This window comes from Gorilla gorilla, chromosome 2 (genome assembly GCF_029281585.2).
Source record: "Gorilla gorilla gorilla isolate KB3781 chromosome 2, NHGRI_mGorGor1-v2.1_pri, whole genome shotgun sequence".
NCBI classification, from domain to species: Eukaryota; Metazoa; Chordata; class Mammalia; order Primates; family Hominidae; genus Gorilla; species Gorilla gorilla.
This window is the reverse complement of record NC_086017.1, coordinates 96,775,272-96,796,801: the sequence shown is the minus strand read 5'-3', so window position 1 is coordinate 96,796,801 and position 21,530 is coordinate 96,775,272. Positions and strand designations below refer to the sequence as shown.

Below are 21,530 nucleotides of genomic sequence, written 5' to 3'. Positions count from 1 at the left end.
TCCGGACACATCTGAAGGAAAAAACTCTGGACACCCTATCTTTAAGAACTGTAACACTCACCGTGAGGGTCTGCAGCTTCATTCTTGAAGTCAGGGAGACCAAGAACCCACCAATTCCAGACACATAAGTACTGTATAACAAACATTCTGACTCTTTCTTTTCCAATAAACCAATTGGTTGGAAATAAAGTAAACATAGATGTGATCAGGAATCAAGTGTTATCTTGAAAAAATAACATCCTATAATAGAAAACCAAATACATGAATAGTAAGAAGCCTCCTATATAAACACGTATGCATGTACAGGATTACAATGCCAAAGGACTTATATTTATTTATCTTTATGCAATAATTCTATTTTTTTAAAAATAACTATGTTATAAATTATCTGGTAGATTCTATAAGATACTGAGAGGTGACAGCGTGCTGGCAGCCCTCGCAGCCCTCGCTCACTCTTGGCGCCTCCTCGGCCTTGGTGCCTACTCTGGCCATGCTTGAGGAGCCCTTCAGCCCGCCACTGCACTGTGGGAGCCCCTTTCTGGGCTGGCCAAGGTGGGAGCTGGCTCCCTCAGCTTGTGGGGAGGTGTGGAGGGAGAGGTGCAGGCAGGAACTGTGGCTGTGCGCAGCGCTTGCGGGCCAGCGCGAGTATGGGCTCGGCGGGCCCCGCACTTGGAGCAGCCGGCTGGCCCTGGGCAGTGAGGGGTTTAGCACTTGGGCCAGCAGCTGCTGCACTCGATTTCTCGCTGGGCCTTAGCTGCCTCCCTGTGGAGCAGGGCTTGGGACCTGCAGCCCGCCATGCCTGACCCTCCCCCGACCCACCGTGGGCTCCTGTGTGGCCCAAGCCTCCCTGCTCCATGGCACCCAGTCCCATCGACTGCTCAAGTGCTGAGGAGTGTGGGTGCATGGTGCAAGACTGGCAGGCAGTTCCACCTGCAGCCCTGGTGCGGGATCCACTGGGTGAAGCCAGCTGGGCTCCTGAGTCTGGCTGGGACTTGGAGAATCTTTATGTCTAGCTAAGGGATTGTAAATACAGCAGTCAGCACTCTGTATCTAGCTCAAGGTTTGTAAATACACCAATCAGCACCCTGTGTCTAGCTCAGGGTTTGTAAATGCACCAATCAGCGCTCTGTGTCTGGCTGATCTGGTGAAGACTTGAAGAACCTTTATGTCTAGCTAAGGGATTGTAAATACACCAATTTGTACTCTGTATTTAGCTCAAAGTTTGTAAGTGCACCAATCAGCACCCTGTGTCTAGCTCAAGGTTTGTAAATGCACCAGTCAGTGGTCTGTGTCTAGCTAATCTAGTGGGGACTTGGAGAACTTTTGTATCTAGCTCAGGGATTGTAAATGCACCAATCAGCACCCTGTCAAAATGGACCAATCAGCTCTCTGTAACATGGACCAATCAGCAGGATGTGGGTGGGGCCAGATAAGGGAATAAAATCAGGCTGCCTGAGCAAGCAGTGGTAACCCGCTCGGGTCCCCTTCCACCCTGTGGAAGCTTTGTTCTTTTGCTCTTTGCAATAAATCTTGCTGCTGTTCACTCTTTGGGTCCACACTGCCTTTATGAGCTGTCACACTCACCACGAAGGTCTGCAGCTTCTCTCCTGAGGCCTGCGAGACCACGAACCCACTGGGAGGAAACGAACAACTCGAGATGCGCTGCCTTAAGAGCTGTAACACTCACTGCGAAGGTCTGCAGCTTCACTCCTGAAGCCAGCGAGACCACGAATCCACCAGAAGGAAGAAACTCCAAACACATCCGAACATCAGAAGGAACAAACTCCGGACACGCCCTCTTTAAGAACTGTAACACTCACTGCGAGGGTCCGTGGCTTCATTTTTGGAGTCAGTGAGACCAAGAACCCACCAATTCCGGATGCAATACAATGAAGGGTAAAAAAAGATTCCTGACCACATGGAGATTACAATCTAAGAAAGTAGTAAGACTTGAGGCTAAAAGCAATTAATGCTGAATACACAGCTGAAAACAACGAAGGCAAAGGTCTGATTTGTGGAGTCAGTAAAGAGAATCAATACGATCTCTTTGATTTAAAACAAGAAGGCCTATAACTTTAAAACTGTCTGTCCCTATGTGAGAGGTACATAAAGGGGCATCTGTATTTTACTTCTTAGCAGTTTTAATTTAAAAAAATTAAGATATTTGTATCTGGAAACAGGTTGTCTTTTTTTTATAGTAAACGCATCATTAAATGCAAGTGGGAACTGTATTTCAATGCTTAAATCTCTTCTGATGTCATATTTTCAAAGTGGACTTTTTTTTTTTTTTTTTTTTTTTTTTGAGACGGAGTCTCGCTCTGTCGCCCAGCCTGGAGTCCAGTGGCGTGATCTTGGCTCACTGCAAGCTCCGCCTCCCGGGTGCATGCCATTCACCTGCCTCAGCCTCCAGAGTAGCTGGGACTACAGGCGCCCGTCAGCACGCCCGGCTAATTTTTTTGTATTTTTATTAGAGACGGGGTTTCACCATGTTAGCCAGAATGGTCTCGATCTCCTGACCTCGTGATCTGCCCGCCTCGGCCTCCCAAAGTGCTGGGATGACAGGCATGGGCCACCGTGCCCGGCTGAAAGTGTACTCTTTTTAAAGAATAATTTACACTTACAGTTTAGACAGATGCTTTTTACAATGGTTATCTTTCTGGATGCATCTGTTCAGTGTGTTTTTCCCAGTTCCAGCAAAAAGGTGACATTTTGGGCTGTGATTCAGTCATATAATCACACGGAAACCTGTTAATTCTTATTAACACCTTGACATTTTATTGCTGTAAATTTATCATAAGTTCTTCTGATATAAGATAGATTTAAATGCAGAGTTGGGCTTTTTGTGTGTGTGTGTCCGTTAAACTCTATCCTTTGCACCTTACATCAGCAAAACTTTCGGTGAAGTAAATCAGCTGTTAGCCAGAATACAAATTATAGACTAGGACCTGAAAGGTTAACAGCTTGCTATTTGGAATACAATTGAAAAGCTAGAGAAAACAGAATAGAGGTGTGTTAAAATCTTTCGTATTAACTTCTACACCAGGTAACTCTGACATGTAAAGCTCCTTGTGTTTAGACATTACCCAGCAGAGGTGCAATGGTTTCTTATTACCACAATATAGTTCTTCTGTTGTTTAATAGAAGGTGTTAACCTTTCAATTGCTACAAAATTAAAGGTTTAGCCTGGAAACCTGTATCTAGACACAAAGAAAAACCATTATCTAAGGCTGTAATAAGACTCATCAAAAACCGGAAAGTTTCCAGAGATTATGCTCAGGTGCCTCAGGATATAATATATGGAAAATGTCACCGTGATATTTTGTCGGTGTTGCAAAGAATTAAAGAACTATGAACTTAATTCTGATCCAGTATGTAATAAGAATATTGAATGCACATCAATGAATGTATAACAAGAGGCAGCCTAACTAAAGGGTTGTTAAAATTCCATCTAAAAAGAATCACAATTTCTCAACCATTTATACTGTTAATTTAAATAATTCAAAAAATATATATTAAAATACAATGTAGGACACTTACATTTATTATTATGCATTTATGTCCAAGACTAAACTTAAATTCAAGACAAAATTATTAAAGACTGCTTATTTCAAAAGTATGGCAAGGGAACACATCTGCTGCATGGGTTCACAGATATTAGAAAATAGTACATTTTATAGAGTACTAAAAAGAAATACTGATACATCCCATGAACAAAGCAATTGTTCTTTGAAGATGAGGTTTTTGGAAGGGAGTTTGGACATGAAACTGACCCAATGGTTCCATAGACAGGTTTTTTTGTTTGTTTTTTGTTTTTTTGAAACTAAATATAGAAATTGACCTTTCTGGTCTTAAAGCTTGAAATTTACATTTGTTTTATCTCAGTTCCCTCCAAAGGAAAGAACCCCAGGTCTCTCAAAAAGTCTCAAAGAACTGAAATTCACATGATGATGGTATCCAGACACTGAGACTCAAGGTCCCTCATTCATCATGATTGCTTTCTTGCCACTCCTGAGTTTTCATTTTCTCACACATGGTTACATTTCTTCCCTGCTAAATAAACCCCCAATTTTAGTTGGTCAGGGAGTTGGATTTGAGACTGATCTCCCATCTCCTTGGCTGCAGCACCCAATCACAGCCTTCTTCCTTGGCAATAATCCTTGTCTCAGTGATTGGTTTTCTTTGAGGTGAGCAGCAGGACCTAGACCAAATCCCTGATGTCTTGATAACAGAGAGATTTCAAACTAGTTTTCAGGTATATTTGGCAGTCCTTGGTTGGCTACAGGGGACAAGTTTGGAGACATTTCCAAAAGAAAGAATTATTTATTGTTGAGGTTGGGAAAAGGGCTTTCTGGGGCCAGCCATATCTTGATTCAAGTCAGAATCAATGGGGGGCTTTTTGGAGGTCAAACTCTCATAATGGTTTCCATAGACGGAGAGAGGGAGACTATTACACCAGAGAGTTTTTAATTTGTTAAAGTGAGTTTGCATTCATTGACCGTGAAGTGACCTATTTGAAGATGGAAATTGATGATGACATCTCCCTAAATCTGTTGATGGCAAGGAAAGACATCCTGCCATGAAGTCTGACATACAGAATCCTTTTAAAGTATACCCCCAAGAGATGTTATAAACATTGTGGCTATTGGAAGACAAAAAAAACCCCCATAATTTAAAAATGCTTAACTCTATAACTATTTTATTGGTATGAACTGAAAATAGAAAATACATTTCATTGTCATGTAATCACAAATTCTATTTCTCTTCATCATTAACACAAGAAATGATCACCATTTGACTCACCACAGAAAGCATGAAATAGAACTAACTTGTTTTTTGTGAACTACTCTCTCAAGCTTGTACATCCTCCTCCTTTTTCTTCAATAAATATAGATTATTTTTCTTAGTCAAAAAATTAATCAATGAATCAACAAATATGTAATGGCAAGGTACTTTGCTAGGTGAAGTGAAGAATGGGAGTGTTCCCTGCAGTCTAGTTATTTACAACCTACAAGAAGACACTACACACATGCACCACAAAATAAGAAATATTAAAAGGCAAGATAAAGTTTAAGTGTGTCCTGAGTTTTACGGCAAGTATAGATGAATTGATAGACAATGGGAATCCCAAAGCATGACTGACTAAGGCATATTACATATTACAGAGTTCAAGGTGGTTTGAAGGACCTGCATGACATGGCCTATGAAGAGTCACAACATTCTATATGGAATGCCCTCAGTAAGATTCCACTAGCAGATTGATGTCTCAATAAAAATGTAAATAATTTTCATGAATTGCTCCTTGGATGAATGGTGGAATTCAAAGACAAAAGAGCAGAATGACAAGGCAACGTTAAGAATACAATATTTTTGTTTGGAACAGATTAGAGCAGTCTAGTTTTTGTTGCATCTTTGTGTAAACACTAGTGAGGTTAAAAAATTGATTGGGGCAATATTGCAGTTGCTAAATAGATGGGACTTTAACCAGGAATTAAGGGTTCTTTATGAGATGATTTCATACCTCAGTCTCTGGCTTTCTTCTCATAGTCCTACTCTCTTCTCGTTTTCTCTTTCATAACCGAAAATGTAATTATTAATTATCCTGTATGCTCACAGTCTGTTGTGTATATATCCCTGGCTGGTAGCATTCTCTTAATATTTAGAGATGTATAGAAAAGTACATATTAGGTGGGTCCACCTCAATGTCCTATAAATATTTCAAACCCAACATATTTAAAGTAAACATGTTGTATTTCTACTGTAAATTTACTTCTTTATTTTCTGTTTCAGTAAATGATCCCACCTAACATTTGTTCTTGATATCTGCTTCATTCTTACTCTCCAATCTGATGCATTACCAAGTTGCAACAATTCTATCTCTCATATATGTTTCGAATTCATTCATTTTTTCAACCCTCTGTCACAAATTTAGATACAACACCATTCATCTCTTGTGTTGTTGACTACAGTAGCCTCTCAGCCTCAAAATTGGTTCCTCTGCCTTCAGTCTTGCTCCTTTTCCAGTCCTTCTCCATGCAATAACTAGGATGATCCTTAAACATGCATATTTCATCACATACGCATCAATTAATTTCATAAATATTAAATACCTCATGTAAGATTTTCATAAATTAGTGAATAAAGCTGAACCTGACTATATAGAATTCACCCTAAATATAACGAATATGGACTTCATCATTGCACTTTAAACTCCCCTTTCTTCACAGTTGTTCAGTTTTTCTTACTGTAATTCCTTTTCTCTCAGATCTGGTTGTTAAATATCCACATTTTCCATCAGAGTTTTAAATAATATTAACAACATTTTAAAAAATCACAATAAGAGTATTGCCTTAAGTCGTATATGCTCATTTACAATTCCCAAATGTTTCCTCAAAAATAGAACTTTCTAAATTAGTCAGGGAAGACATCATGATTAATACTTATAAATAATATCACATCTCAGAGAAATTAAGTTGTCTGTACAAGGTCACATAGCCATTAAATGGCCACCTCTCCTGTTTCCAGACTTCACTATGAAGTCTTTCTCTGGAACTCTTTTATCTCAAAGCTCATGATATTTGATTTCTAAATATTTTGGCACATGATAACAACAATCTCTTATATATACAGTGCTTCTATATTTATGAAACCATGTTCCCATGCTAAACTCATTTCTCTTTTTAAATAAACATTCTATATTAAAAATTTTCAATTTACAGAAAAATTACAAAGACTTTACAGAGTTCACATAAACATACATCAATTTATTATTAATATATGTTAATGTAGTATATTTTTTCATAAGTAGTGAACCAATATTGATGTAGTATTATTAACTAAAGCCATACTTTATTCAGATTTTCTTACTTTTTAGAAAACCAGTTTCTTGCTTTCTTTTTTTTTTTTCTTTTTTGAGACAGAGTCTTGCTCTTTTGCCCAATCTGGAGTGCAGTGGCGTAGTCTTGGCTCACTGCAACTTCTGCCTCCTGGGTTCAAGCAACTCTCTGCCTCAGCCTCCCAAGTAGCTGGGATTACAGGTGTGCCCTACCACACTCGGCTAATTTTTTCTATTTTTAGTACAGACCGGCTTTCACCATGTTGGCCAGACTGGTCTTGAACTCCTGACCTCATGATCCACATGCCTTGGCCTCCCAAAGCTTTGGGATTACAGGCGTGAGCCACTGCGCCAGGCCAGAAAACCAGTTTCTCATATTTTAATCTAATATTCCTTGCTTCCATGAACCCATCTAGAATATCACATGACATTTAGTTATGTTCCCTTGGGATTCTTTTGACAATAATAGTTTCTCAAACTTATTTTGGATAACCTAGATGGTGGTAAACAATATCAATTTTTTTTTTGTAGAATATACTTCAGTTGGAATTATCTGTTGTTTTCCTCATGATTACTCTTAAATTACAGTTTTTTTTAAAGAAGACCATAAAGGTAAAATGTCATTCTCATCACATCACAGCAGAAGTACATATTATCCAAATGACTTATCATTGTTGGTGATAATCTATATCACTTGGCTAAGTTTTTGTATCATAAAATAGTCTTAAGATTACTATTTTTCTTCTTTCCATATTCTGGATGAAAATAACTACGTGGCTGGGCGCGGTGGCTCAAGTCTGCAATATCAGCACTTTGGGAGGCTGAGGCGGGCAGATCACGAGGTCAGGAGATAGAGACCATCCTGGCTAACACGCTGAAACCCTGTCTGTACTAAAAATACAAAAAATTAGCCGGGCGTGTTGGCGGACCCCTGTAGTCCCAGCTACTCGGGAGGCTGAGGCAGGAGAATGGCGTGAACCTGGGAGGTGGAGCTTGCAGTGCGCTGAGATCGCACCACTGCACTCCAGCCTGGGAGACAGAGTGAGACTCTGTCTCAAAGAAGAAAAAAAAAAAAAAAAAGAACAGAACTACGTGCAGCTCACACTTAAACAGTGGGAACTTATGCTTCACTTGCTCAAGGGTAAATTACTTAGGTTATTTGGAATTCTTCAGCATGGGAGATTTGTCTATCACCATTTATTAATAAATTTGCTTATTCATTCAGTCATTTCTTTGTATCAGAATATTTATATTATACTTTGGATTATAATCCAATAATACTTTATATTGCTGCTTAAATATTTTCAGTTTTGGCCATTGAGAGCTCTGTCAGTTGGCCCTGATTTGTCTTTTATTCTCACAGCTTCTTGGAGAAGCTATATCATTCTTTCCTTCCTCAGCATACCAATGCTTCTCCTCATTTTGTATAATATAAAAATAAAAAGTGTAAACTATTTAGCTAGTTAAATTATCTTCATCCCCTATCCTGACCTTTTCTGGTATCAATCTCCAAATATAAAGGAAATTAACATTGGTTAATCTTCTATAGCTCAGGTATTCTATTAGTTTTTAAAATAGTTCTTCAATTTTCCTTTTTTTTGTTTTAGTAAACCTTGGTTGTTGAGTTTTTTGTTTGTTTGTTTTTATATTCCCCATAAAGTATGGATATACAAGAAGTTTTTCATGCAGATAACCCCAGCAAGATACTATACAAGAAAATCATCCTCAAGACACATAGTCATCAGATTCTCCAAGGTTGAAGTGAAAGAAAAATATTAAAGGCAGCTAGAAAGATGAGGAAGGTCACCTACATAGGAAACCCAATCAGGCTAACAGTGGATCTTTCAGAAGAAACTCAATAAGCTAGAAAAGATTGGGTATCTATATTCAGCATTTTAAAGAAAAGAAATTTCAACCAGTAATTTAATATCTAGCCAAGCTGAAATTCACAACTGAAGGACAAATAAGATCCTTTTCAGACAAGTAAATGTTAAGGGAATTTATTGCCACCAGATTTGCCTTAAATGAGATCCTAAAAGAAGTGCTAAATATGAAAAGGAAAGACTTGTACCAGCTACCTCAAACACATACTTAAGTACATAGATCATTGGCACTATAAAACAACCACACAATCAAGTCATTGTAATAACCAGCTAACTACATGATGACAGGATCAAACCTGCAAATGTCAATATTAACCCTGAATCTAAATGGGCAAAATGCCCCAATTAAAAGGCACATAGCAGTCATTTGCTTGAAGAAGCAAGACCCAACTGTATGCTAGTATTGAAGAGACCCATCTCACATGCAATGACACCCATAGACTCAAAGGAAAGGGATGGAGAAAAATATACCACACAAATGGAAAGTAGAAAAAAAAGTAGGGGTTTCTTTTCTAATTTCAGACCAAACATACTTTAAACCAATAAAAATCAAAAAAAGACAAAGAAGAGCATTACATAATAGTTAAAGGGCTCAATTCAATAAGAAGATCTAACTGTTTTAAATATATATGCACCCAACACAGAAGCACCCAGATTCATAAAGCAAGTTCTTAGAGACCTATGAAGAGGTGTAGATAATGCCACAAAAATAATGGAAGACTTCAGCATGCCACTGACAGTATTAGAAAGATCACTGATGCAGAAAATTAACAGATATCCTGGGCCTGAATTTGACATTTGACCAAATGGGCCTAATGTATATCTCCAGAACTCTCCTCCCCAAAACAGCAGAATATGCATTCTTCTCATCTGCACATGGCATCTAATCTAAAATTAACCACAACTGAGGGACTGGGGTTAGGGCTTCTCATTACTGAGAAAAAAAAGAAGACCCTTTATGACCTTTACTGAAATAATCTAACTTACTGACAATATCAATTAATTCCACAATAATATAGAGTAAATCAGTTATTGAAATCAGTAGTTAGAGTACATCATCCAAAAGTCCTGATAAAACAAAAATTATTGAACTCCACCTCCAGAGTTTCTAACCAGTAAATTTTAGGTGGGACCAGTATTTTTCAGTTCTAATAACTTTCCAGGTACATTAGTTTGCTAGGGATGCCATTACCAAATACCATAGACTGCGTACCTTAAACAACAGAAATTTATTTTCTCAAAGTCTGGAGGCTGGAAGTCCAAGATGAAGGTTTCAACAGCATTGGTGTATTCTGAGGTCTCTCTCCTTTTCTTGCAGATGGTGGCCTTCTGGGTATGTTTGTACATGGTATTTCTTCTGTGTGTGCAAGTATCTGGTGTCTCTTCTCTCCCCTTCTTACAAGGATAACAGACATACTGGATTAGGAACCACTCTAATAGCTCCAGTTTAACTTAATCACCACTTTAAATGCTCTATCTCCAAATATAGTCACAGTCTTCCAAGTTAGATCTTCAACATATGAATTTCAGGGTGACATAATTCAGCCCATACCAACTGGCTATGCTGATGCTGCTGTCTGAGACCACGTGTTGCAAATTACTGGCTTATGTCATTAAATAAATCCAAGAATTTGCCAAGAAAAACTGACAGTGATTGGGATAAGTAATGGTGCAATATCAGTAAGGAGAATTCAGAAGATGAATTCTGGGTATAGAGGCTCCTCTTTCTCAACATTGATCGAGAGTGACAATCACGCACAAGATCGATTAAGAAAAAGAAGCTGAGTTGTAGTCAACATGATCCTTTGTCCCTTACCTTCCATGAACCCTGAATCAATAGAAATATTCCATGTGAGGGATATTTAATGTCACTAGAAACTCTTAGCTCTGACAAGTAATTTGCAGGTGCACTGGTTCATATATTGTTTTCTGCTTTGTGTTTGCCTTGTGGCTTTCTATAGATTACTCTTAAATGTGTTCACTGTGGGACACTAGATTTTCCAGACTTATGGTGGCATTATTATGAATAAAAGTCCTATGGACAAACAGATCCAAACTTGTATATAAACACCCAGAAGATAAATCTAGGTTCTTTAGAAAACAAGCCAAAATTAAGAGAAAAGGAGGAGAGAAAAAAATATTTTCACATATTCATTAGATAGATCAGATTATCTAATAGATTCATTAGATAGATCAGATTATCTAATAGATTCATTAGATAGATCATATTATCTAATAGATCAATCACAGATATTATCTATGATAATGATTATCTAGATATGATTGATCTATAGATCAATCATATCAATTTTTCTGTAAAGTTGACTTTTTAATATCAAAATAATTTACAGTAATAAATTTGAAACCAAACTTTAGTTCAAAATAAATTTTCTTCAAATGCATACTCTTTAAAAAATATTTAGATTTGACCTTCAATCTTCTAATCTGTGAAATGAGTTAGCAATACTTGTATTAAGAATTTCCCATAATGTGGCCTGGAGCGGTGGCTCACGCCTGTAATCCCAGCACTTTGGGAGGCCAAGGCGGGCAGATCATGGGGTCAGGAGATCGAGACAATCCTGGCTAACATGGTGAAACCCTGTCTCTACTAAAAATACAAAAAATTAGCCTGGTGTGGTGGCCGGCACCTGTAGTCTCAGCTACTCGGGAGGCTGAGGCAGGAGAATGGCGTAAACCCGGGAGGCGGAGCTTGCAGTGAGCCCAGATCGCGCCACTGCACTCCAACCTGGGTGACAGAGCAAGACTCCGTCTCAAAAAAAAAAAAAAATGCCATAATATTTAATGAAATGCTGAATATTCAGTAATAGATACCTAGGACGCATTCAAAATGGTGGTTATAATTATGAAGACTGCTATAGAGTATTAAACAGAGGTAGTCGATAGTGTACATACATTGTATGATTTGGCAAGTGTCCCACTAAAGAAAATATTTAGTGGAATCGGCTAAGTTATCAGCATTCTCTTCTCCCCTACCTTCAGATAATCTTGACATCTCCTATGCTTTATTCTAGTATGAATATGGCCACTCCTTCAATTCTTTCCTCAAAAAATCTACTCTCAACAAAGCTCCCCAGAGTAAGTTGATTCCTGGAGAAAATTAGAAAAGTTTTTAATGCCAACATGGGAGATTTGTCTAAGAATGCAAAATTACATGATAATTTCTTTTATTTTGTGTGGCTATAAGAAGGCCATGCATATATGAATAAGGTCTTCTAGAGCTGACATAACAACATATCTGAGACTGGATAGCCTAAACAACAGGAATTTGTTTTCTACAGTTCCAGAAGCTAATAGCCCAAGAACAAGGTGCTATGAAGGTTGGTTCCTTGTAAGGCCTCTCTGCCTGACATGTAGATAGCCTCTCACATGGCCCTTTCTTTGTGTGTGTTGGGGAAAAGAGAGAGAGAAATCTCTTGTGTCTCTTTTTGTTCTTGTAAGAATACTGGCCTAGGGACCAAAACTCATGACCTCATTTAAACTTAGTTACCTCCCTAAAGGCCTTATCTCCAAATACAGTCACATTGGGGTTCAGAGTTTCAACATATGAATTTTGGGAAGACACAATTCAGTCCACAACAGAAAGTAACTAATAATATGTTAAGGTTTGCAAATCATCAACAATATTTCACAATATGAATAGGTAATGAATGCATACACTTTTTATTTTTTCACATCATCTTTAACACTAACATGCAATGATTCTGAATGGTTTTATTTTGATCACACAGAGCCCATATACAATTTTGTTTGCTGTGTATTTGCCTTTTTAAGTAAAATAAAAGTGTTTGACAAACATTACGAGACATTCATAAAATCCCGTAAAATAAGTGGAGAAAATTATTCTACAGTGTTTTCTACTTTTTATACCGTGATATATTTGGAGATATGTCTGGAGATTGAATAGGAAGATACGTACAGATAAACAACCAAAGGTGACATTAAATCTAAGAGTTTACGGTAAGAGTCAAAAATATTTTTATTTTCCATGGAAACAGTCAACTATGAAATTAACATAAAACCTTTTCAATAAAACAATTTTGTTTATTTCTCCAAATAACTTATCCAAACTAGAAATCTACAAATGTAGATCAAAGCATTCTGGTTCTTAAAGTGTGACAAAATATTCATTTTTACAAATATTTTCAATCTTTTCCTGCAACTTCTTATAAAAGTCATGCTTGACTCTTGGGCAACATTTGATATGCCAATATATGTTTGGTATATAGCATTCAACACTTTTCAGGGATTTGAAAATACAACCACATTAAATAATTTGTGATTGATTTTCTTCTAAAGCTTGTGACAAATAATGTATTTAAGAAACAGAACTAGGATTTGTCAATTTTCATTCATAAATGCATTCGGCCATGTTTTCAAAGCATGCCAGGAATATTAAATCCACCAAGTCAAGAAATAAAATGAATTGAATAAATGCAATTCAGATGAAATTCTAACGGAGACATTGAGTAGTGGAGGGAAAATGTATTATCTGTTAAAATTTTCTCACATTAAAATAAAAGAAAAAACTTTAACCTAGTTAAATATCAGACGTTAGTTTAGATAAGAATTGTATACATTCCTCAAATCTGTTCCAGCACTGAGTCTTGATTGTGATTCAGAAAACAATTGTCTGCATTGCCTGTTTATTCTGATTCAGTCCAAATCTTTTAAAAGAACAAAGACAGAATTAAGTCAATATGACCTACTTTCACAATTTTTAAAAAAATTTTTTTCTGCACTTCCTGAAAAAGACCTAAGCCAATTATATATTCGGTAGCATTTTATGTTAGAACAATCACTAGAACATGGAAAAAATATTTTGTAAAAAGCTAACACTCTTAAAGTTAAAAAATAAATCTCACTCTTTTTGCTGGAATATCATTTTGATGAGACCACATGTCTTATGAGCTTTCACTGGAATATCTCACTGAGTAGAAAGAAAAGGAGAAGCCTCATTGAAGGCATTGTTTCAGTACATTATCAAACTGCTCTTATATATTGACAAGCATAGTGGTTCAAACAATTCCTTTTGGAAAAAGTATTGAATTTGGATGGTAAATACACATTCTGTAACTGAAACTAGTTTTAAAATTTTAAATTATACTAAAGGAAATGGCGAACTATGGCAGTGGAAAGGAACATAACATGTCATTACCACAGAATAAAATTTCTTATTCCTCAAACTGAAAACAAGCTGACTCCAGAACATACAAGTTTACTTTTTCTAATTAGGAAAATACAGGACAATAGAAATAGATAATATAATAGTTTAAGGATTACAGAATAATTCTTATCTTGGGTTAGCAGATTTATGACACAATTTACTTCTGTAAAAGTGCAAAAGACATAACTGTGGGTGCTTTTTTATATGAACTTCATGATAAATAAAAACTATATATTCTAGGTTATCTAATTATTAGGTGGCTAAGCAATGAGAGGTCTGTATTAGTCCATTTTCATACTGCTATGAAGAAATATCTGAGACTGGGTACTTTACAAAGAAAACGAAGTTGAATGGACTCGCAGTTCCACATGGCAGAAGGTGAAGTAGGAGGAAAAGCATGTCTTATATGGCGGCAGTCAAGAGAGTATGTGCAGGGGAACTGCCCTTTATAAAACCATCAGATGTTGTGAGACTTATTCACTATCATGAGAACAGCACGAAAAATCCTGCCCCCCGTGATTCAATTACCTCCCACTGGATCCCTCCCATGACACAAGGGGATTATGGGAGCTACAATTCAAGATGAGATTTGGGTGGGGACACAGCCAAACTATATCAAGATCCTTAACCAAAAATGTGACAATATAATCTCAGATTTGGGATTTTAAATTTTAAAATTTAGTTTTCCAGATGTACTTATTCATATATCATGTATTCATTCTAACAAACATGTATTAACTGCTGCTTTTTCAGATGGTATAGTTGACCTTATGCAAAATGTCTAGAGTAAGGGTTACAAACCTGAGTGCCCAAAGGAGTAATGTAAATGAGCAAAGCTGGCCTGTGTGAAATGAGGCTCCCTGGAGTGTGAGCATCCACCAAAAAGGGACAGGTTGTCTTCAGCTACAGTATGGTTATGTGGGCACAGTTTTTCCAGATTTACCATTTTTTACAGGAGATTGGAAATCTGACATTGTAATTGCAGACTTCTGATTTTAAAGTACCAACAACTAATTAAGTTTAAAAAATCGTGTTTTTTTAATATATAGGTAGCCAAACAAAACGGACCTGATGCAGCCTGACTGTTTAAAGTTTTTCCCACTGATACAGAGATTTATCAATACGTTTGAAGTCTGACATTTTATTCAGATTTTTGGCAATGAATAAATAGCCTCCAAGTCTATCATTGGTTCTAAAGATAAATACCTGATTCTCTGTTGTCTGTTCTGATTTCATGATACTCAATCTTTCTATCAGTCCCTTGGAAAATGACATTGTCAGATCATCTTTAAGTTTGTCTGATGATACCTATTTGTAAAGGGAGAATGTTACACTGTTTAATACAGGTCAGAACTGAAAAAGAAAGTATTCTGAGAAAATAAAACAAGATATTATTTGAGTAAAAATTATTTTATGTGTACATCATATATATACACACATATCTATATGTATGCACATTTTATATATATACATGCACACACACACAGTAAAAGATTCACAGAGATTGAATCAATAGTCATCAATCAAGCTTTATGTTAGTAGGAATTATCTGAAATAAATGTATTGTTTAATATGTGGTTTTACTCCAAGAGATGCAGATTCTGTAGTATTTAAAGAGGACCCAGGGCCTTTTAAAGAAGGCTTCGTATGATTTCAGGCTCAGGGTTATAAGATTGATGTTACAAACACTATGGTAGATTAAAACACTGATAAAGAATAAAACATCAATTTGATACAAAATTAGCATCATTTCAGTGAAAGTAGTCAAGGTCCTACCCTTTACATTTTCCTTTTCAAATAAATGACAGTTGACTATTGGATCATCCTCTTTAGTGTGAATATTCTGTATAGTGGAAGAGTAAGTAAATATAGATGGTCCCTGACTTGTGATGGTTGAAATCACAATCTTTTCTTTTTTTTTTTTTTTTGAAATGGAGTCTCACTCTGTCACCCAGGCTGGAGTGCAGTGGCACTATTCCAGCTCACTGCAAACTCAGCCTTCCAGGTTCAAGCAATCTCTGCCTCAGCCTCCTGAGTAGCTGGGATTACAGGCACCCGCTACCACGCCCAGCTAATTTTTGTATTTTCAGTAGAGATGGGGTTTCACCATCTCGGCCAGGCTGGTCTTGAACTCCTGGCCTCGTGATCCACCCGTCTTGGCCTCCCAAAGTGATGGGATTACAGGCGTGAGCCACAGTGCCCGGCCTGAAGTTACAATTTTTCATTTCTACGATGGTGCAAAAGTGTATTCACCTTTCTCATGCAACTGATAAAAACATACTCAAGAATGAGTAATTTATAAAGAGAAAGAGGTTTAATGGACTCAAGTTCCACGTGGCTGGGGAGGTCTCATGATCATGGTGGAAAGCAAAAGACATTTCTTACATGGTGGCCGACAAGAGACAATGAGATCCAAGAGAAAGGGGTTTCCCCTTATAAAACCATCAGATCTCATGAGACTTACTCATACCACGAGAACAGTATGGGGGAAACCATCCCCATGACTCAATTATCTCCCACTGAGTTTCTCCCACAACACGTGGGAATTATGGGAGCTACAATTGAAGATAAGATTTGGGTGGGGACACAGCCAAACCATATCAAAAATCAATACACATTTAGTAGAAACCTTACTTCAAGTACTCATACAACCATTCTGTTTTTCACTTTCGGTGTTCAATAAATTACATGAGATATTCAACACTTTATAATAAAATAGAATTTTTTGTTAGGTGCTTTTGCCCAACTGTAGGCTAATGCAAGTTTTCTGAGCACATTTAAGGTAGGCTAAGCTAAGCTGTGATGTTTGGTAGGTTAGTTGTATTAAGAGCATTTTTGACACAGGATTTTTTGATATTTTGAACTCACGGTTGATTTATAGACCCCATTATAAGTCAAGGAGCCTCTGTACTATTTCACAATTGTTAACCAGATGGTTGTGCTCATTGGCTGACAACTTTAAATAAATATAAAAATAACAATAAAAACAGTAAAAGCTAAAATTGAAAACAGTACCCCCAAACACATAGTTATTATTGTTATTCTGATTTTATAGATAATGAAAGGGATTAGCCAAATATCTTCCAGTGAGGCAACTTGCCAAGCATCATAATATTTAATAAATGGTTTCTCCATGGAGAAAACAACCAGAAATCCCTCTCATTACAAGGGGAGAGAGGATAAGGTAGTCATTGTCCTAAGCACCAATCTCCCATGTCACATTTAGTTGGCATTTCAAGCACAGGGTGGCTAGGATACAACAGGCAATATTTTTACATTTTGTGTCTATATACCGCCTTAATCATGAAACCATATATAATTTATCTTTTTTTTTTTTTTTGTGATCCAACAATTTTCTCTCATCCCTCTGTCCTAAGCATGTAGCCATCCTAGAGTTTTCTAACAGAGGCATAATCCTCTTCTGAGATAAGCCCTTGATATCTCCAGTTGGTTAAAAGTAACACTCACTGTTTGATATTTATCTGTCTCAGCTCTCACTGAATAGAGACATTTAATAAGATGGCTAGTTAAATCTTGCCAGTCAATCCCTTTCTTCTTCCTACACCTATACTAGCATCATGCTGGTCACAGATGACAGTATGCTCGCAGATCTTGATCTAGTCACAATGTCAGAGGATTGGAAATAATATAATGGCCCTCTCGGGACAGAATAGGGAGGTAACATGATGTAATGTACAGAATAAAAGAGAAGATTTTTCGGGGGGTTGAATCCTAAATATATTAGTTTACTAGCTCTTTGACCTAAGGTAAATTATCTAAGTTATCCTTTCTCAGTCTCCTTACCTAACATCTCTACCTCATAGGGTCATTGTCAGTGTTCACTCAATAACTCTTTGCTATTGTAGTTATCATTAACAAGGAAATATGCATGGCTCACGCCTGTAATCCCAGCGATTTGGGAGTCCGAGGCGGGTGGATCACGAGGTCAGAAGATGGAGACCATCCCGGCTAACACGGTGAAACCCCGTCTCTACTAAAGATACAAAAAATTAGCCGGGAGTGGTGGCGGGCGCGGTGGCGGACGCCTGTAGTCCCAGCTACTCTGGCGGTCGAAGCAGGAGAATCGCTTGAACTTGGGAGGCGGAGCTTGCAGTGAGCCGAGATCGCGCCACTGCAGTCTAGCTTGGGTGAGGTGAACGAGCAAGACTCCGTCTGAAAAAAAAAAAAAAAAAAGAAACAAAAGCTGGGATTTTTTTTTAATGCATATGCCAGACCACAAAATGTAAATCGTGTGAAATTCCGTACTCACTGCCATCATTTTATTCTCTTACCTGATTATAGTGGTACAGATGTAACACTTCTATATGATACAAATTAAAATAAAGGAGGAGTTATAACAAAAGGAGATCCAGGAGAATCATTAAAACTAAAGTTGATACTAAGCTCTGAGATAGAAAAAGAAGAAAGGGGGAAGGAGAAAGAAAATACTGCAATAGCTTCCGAATATTGATGAGTATTAAAATTGTTGAGATGATAAACACATAATTTTGGCATTCTAGACCCAGATATTTTGACTCAGGAAGTCTGGGGTTAGGTCCAGAAACAAACACTTAAATTTCCCCTGTGATTTTGATATTTAGCTCACTTAGACCACCCCTACATAAATACTGAAAGAGGGATCTCTTACTCTGAAAAGAAAGCTAAAAAGGACTTTTTATCACTACCTTCATATTCACAAATAATACTTCACTGAGTAGTATCGTCATTGTTTTTTCCATTCTCTCTTATAACTAAAAGTGAGGAAATAAAATTCATATACTTGTTAAGGAATTTTATCTTAGCTATCAGAAATTTTTTAAAAAATTAAAGAGTAAAAATATAGAAATCAAATACTGGTTATCTATGGTTATGGATGTCCTAGTTTAGCAATCTTTTAAAACAAAGACTAAGTATTATCATTTTAGTTACAGATTAGGAGTTAAACTGTCCAGATTATTTTTAGGAAAGAGAACTAATACTTAACAGCCCTCCTATATGTGAACATTATTTTTCTTCATCTAATCCTCACAACAACCTTTTAGGGAGGTCTCACTCATCATTATTTTTTACATGAGTATGTTAGGCTTGGAAGCACCAATAACCTTGCCCAAATTTACATTATTAGTCAATATTACACCAACTTGCAAACTCAAGAGCCCCCCAACTAGAAATTCCTTCATTTTCTTTTAGATGGCCTCTCTCCAGACTGAAATATTCCACAATAAACATATTTCCATTCATCAATTTTTTCTCCATAGCACAGCACTACAATTTGTCTCCAGCTACTGCAGGCCATCTACCAGCACTAAAATCTTTAGTAATTTCCCACTTCTTACGGAATTAATTCAAAATTCCCTAACAGAGCACAGAAGATCTTATGTAACTTGTTTCTAACCTATTTCTTCTGCCTCACCTTGATTTCTCCCCAGCTTTTTATTAAATAGATTTATCTTTCTTTGTAGAATGACAAGATATCTTGATCAGAGTTCTCTGCCTGGAATACCTTTAACAGTCTTATCTTCCTAGCTCATTCTGAGCCATTTTTTGAAGCCTGCCATAAATACCTTTTCTCTGACACCAACAACAGAACTAATTTTTACTCTTTTGTAATCTCACGCTATATTCTGTACATTTCTCCGTTTGTCATTCATTCATTTGTTACATGACATTACCCACGATTGAAATAAGCAACTTGAAGCGAGATCCCAGCTTTACTCAATTTTGTATCCCCAGTACCTAGTTCTTAGTAAGTGTCCATAAACCCTATTGAGGTAAATAGAACTATGATTATAAAATAGTGTTGTTGTTAGTCTTCTTTAGCAATACATTTCAATCCACCATGGATGCATCCCATTATTAAAATATGAACTTTAAAATTCACTACATATTTATAAGGGTGGTAATTATAACTTATTTTCATATTTTCATTAGCATGTCAAGGTATCTTCCTAATAAATAATTACAAAAAGTTTTAAAAATTCTCCTCATCAAGGATGAAGAGATTATCTACTATTAGCTAAAATATGACTTTGGCTTGTATTTAAAATTAACGGCAGGTATATTGGCATAATTAATATGAAGGTATTTAAAATACTTAACATAGATATTATTTTCCATACCAAGAAATAGATTGCATCATGCAGCTATACATTTTTTCTCTAAGCTCTATTAAAATATGACTTTGTAAATATCTATAAATTATACTCATTTTATATTACTAGCAAGATATAGAGGACAGACAAAAGAGTCAGCTGATGGGCCTACACATTTGTAGGATGAACTCCTTTGAGGCTCTGTGGGATGAATACAAAGACACCCTTAATAAATTTGTATTTATTTTTTATAAACAAATCTGGAAGCCAATTCAAAATGTATGCTCTAAGCTATTTTATGCATATCTTGTATGCTTGTGCATTTTTCTGGAGACATGCATAAGGACTAAATACATTTCTTCAAAACCCTTAACTCTACACTTGCTATATGAGATTATAATGACTGAGGCTCCCTTTTCACACACTTCAAGCCCTTTGTAGTATTCTATATCCATCTGCAATTTATGAGTAACACTAGAATTTTAACACATTCTTAGAATCTTAACACACCTTTAGTTTCATTAATTTTGTGTTTTTTCTTTTTTCTTTTGGATTCTAAGTATGCTGGTAACTAGACCATTCTTTGAAATACATATTTCTAAAACTTTTCTCCCTGTTCTCTCTTCTATCTTTCAGTCTCAGTATAATAAGTTCAACTGATTTGATTCCAATTAGAATTTTTTTTTTCTCTTTCGGTCCATGTGAATTCAGTTGTCTATGTAACATTGGAAAATTGCCCGAGAGAGGACTGCATCATTGATAGAAACAGGTGGAGTGGTTTACTGAAGGAATGCATTATTTCTAATCTCCTCCATTATGTGTCAAGGCAACATCTTGACTGATGTTACTGAATTACCTTTAACAAGACCATTTGCAGCTGCAATTTGAAAGTGATGTATTCCATGAAGTTCCTGATACTGCCAAGAGCAGAGGCTGGGTTTTTGTGGCCTTGATGATTGTTAGCCAAACACTTGAATTACTGGACTTCACCAAAGTATAATTCTGTAAAATCGGAGGAAAGAAAAAACAATTTTGCAAGATAGCTACACGTACTTTTAGGAAACATTGGACCTTGACAAATCATTTCAAAGACATCTCAAATTAATTAAAGCATCTTAGTTCAAACCTTAAAAATACTATATTCCTTTATGTGTTAGATTATAGGAAAAGCCTAAAAATGCTGATCTAATCTAAAGTGGTAGAAAGCAAATTTTAAAATAGAAAACAAAGAGTAGAAAACCTCGAAGTGCTATTTTGAATTTCATTTAAAAATATAATAGTATGCTTCGACAATAAGGTTTTTAAGCACTTCAGTCAAACAAATGGTTTAATATACTCCCCTTTTTACTTTTTCACTAAAAGTGGAACAATAAAAGTAATTCTAATTAGTTCTTCACATATGTAGACTACAGTGATGTCATTCACGGGTTAAGGATTTTAACTTTCTCTGCTGTGTTTATCCATTTCACATGAACTATCCAGCACTTAAGCTGGAGATATTTGTTCCTTTTCCTTCATTATTGCCGGCCTTACAGGTA

The 21,530-nt window shown here is 36.6% G+C and overlaps 1 long non-coding RNA gene across 2 annotated transcripts in view; it reads right to left on the bottom strand.

The window, feature by feature from the left end:
• Window positions 1-9,973: 9,973 nt before the first annotated feature.
• Window positions 9,974-21,530, bottom strand: part of LOC109026230 (uncharacterized) — a 64,793-nt gene continuing 53,236 nt past the window's right edge. For both annotated transcript variants that reach the window (XR_008678035.2, XR_002005191.4), the window contains 5 exons: window positions 20,849-20,994; window positions 15,107-15,208; window positions 13,270-13,400; window positions 11,710-11,823; window positions 9,974-10,107 (listed from right to left, as the gene is read on the bottom strand). This is a non-coding gene — a long non-coding RNA (uncharacterized lncRNA). The remainder of the gene's footprint in view (window positions 10,108-11,709; window positions 11,824-13,269; window positions 13,401-15,106; window positions 15,209-20,848; window positions 20,995-21,530) is intronic.